A 1,837-nucleotide genomic window follows, 5' to 3' on the forward strand; every position below is an offset into this window, starting at 1 on the left:
CTCATTTTTGTTTTGGTGTTTTTCTGTCTAAAATTCAACAATTTTTTATTGTAATGCTTATTAATTTGTTTCAGGAAGTGTTCAAGAGTCCACTAATTTAGTACAACCTGAGAAGCATTTAGAAATACCTCAAAATAATGTAATTTTAATGGATGGTAAATGCAAAAAAAAAGTTTTACTCTGTGACTCTGAATATTCTTTTATGTTTTGAATTCCTTCATTAATGCTTTACAATATCGTGTTTCAGAAAGTGTTCAAGACTCTTTGACTGGTGTTGAGTTTGAGATATTATTAGGAATACCTCAACATGATGTCATGTTAATGGAAGTTAAACTTAAAAATACTTTATAGTGACACTAAATTCTTTTGAACATTGAACTAAAAATGATTATTTTACTGTACTTTGTATTTTCAGAAGATAATCAGAGTAGTCTAGAGTCTAGAGTATATCGCTACTACCACTGGTACAGGAGATATAATTTTGGAATACGTACAACAAGATGAGATACTCAATACTTTAAATCAAACTGGTGAGGATAAGGCTTTATAACTTGAATTGAATTTTATTTTACTGATTTGCATGTAATGAAGATTAAATTATTATTTTCAGATGCAGCTCTTGCTGTGGAAAGCAGTGTAGGATAATATACTGAGGACGCTGAAAGCGAAATTGAAAACAATGTAAACGTTTCTGATGTAGAAAACAGTCATTTAGAAGGTAATTTGTCTTGCTGTACCTAGGTATATAATTTCAGATTAACTTTAAAAAAAATCATTTTTGACTGTTCGCTAACTGATATGAATGTGTGTATTATTTTCAGGCACTAAAAAGAGTAGGAAGAGGCCCAAGCTAGGGCGAGCAAGAGAAATAGCGCGGGACGCTAGGATGAGAGGTGATTCTTATGTTAATTATAAAAAAAGCCTTAAACCTGCTAAAACACCAAAACTGGAAGAAAATCTTTGTGTTAGCAACTGCAGATTGAAATGTAATTCAAGATTTAATGCCGAAGTTAGGCAAAAACTCTTTCTAGAGTTTTATTCACTACATTCAGAAGCCCAATCAACTTTGTTATTGAGATCGATGAATATTAAAAAGATAACCAGGATCACTTCGACCAAACGATCCTGAAATATTACGTACTCTGTTTCAATACAAGGAAATAATGAACAAGTTTGCAAACCAGCCTTAATCCATTTGCCAAATAGGTAGAGGTAGATTAGATATTTCGAGGAGAAAAGTAGCTGCAGGAGTTTCATCACCAGCAGTAAGTCACAGAGGTTGCCACTGCACGAGGCCTAACAAAACACCAGATAACCAGCTTAAAGAAGTAAGAGAACACATCAATATGTTCCCTGCAGTAGCTTCACATTATTCCAGGAACAAAAATCCCCATAAATTGTACCTCGCATCCGATTTGTCAATCCCAAAACTGTATGAGCTCTATAATATGTTTTGTGGAGAAAAAGAGTATGCCCCTGTTTCGTTGAATCGTTACGTTAATCGTTTACACGTTTAACTTGTTGTTTGGTGTGCCTAAGACAGACACTTGTGGGACTTGCGATAGCAAAAAATCTGACCAAATTCATGTAAATATGCATAAAGCTGCATTTGAAATGCAAAAACATGATAAGAAAAAGGCATCTGAACTTTATACACAATACAAAAAACACTATCGGAAAAAAGGTTAACTTTCAAAAAGGAATTCGCTGGATAAGAGTGGAGGAATTCGGGATTTATAAATATCGAAAATCACTCTCCGAAGAAGAGCCTTGGAAAGAAGTGGATCTTAAAAAAAAAGGTGTGAAACATTATCTTCCCTGCCAATGCTGTCATCAA

General features: G+C 33.8%; 1 long non-coding RNA gene across 1 annotated transcript; it reads left to right on the top strand.

Annotated features, from left to right (window-relative positions):
- The first annotated feature begins 258 nt into the window (after positions 1 to 258).
- LOC149419591 (uncharacterized) lies at positions 259 to 1,095 on the top strand. The gene is made up of 3 exons (XR_016302885.1): positions 259 to 530; positions 611 to 718; positions 822 to 1,095. It is a non-coding gene; the product is annotated as an uncharacterized LOC149419591 (long non-coding RNA).
- Positions 1,096 to 1,837: the final 742 nt, after the last annotated feature.

Source organism: Hesperophylax consimilis, chromosome 12 (assembly GCF_061612785.1).
Source record: "Hesperophylax consimilis isolate HC1 chromosome 12, BYU_Hcon_1.0, whole genome shotgun sequence".
NCBI classification, from domain to species: domain Eukaryota; kingdom Metazoa; phylum Arthropoda; class Insecta; order Trichoptera; family Limnephilidae; genus Hesperophylax; species Hesperophylax consimilis.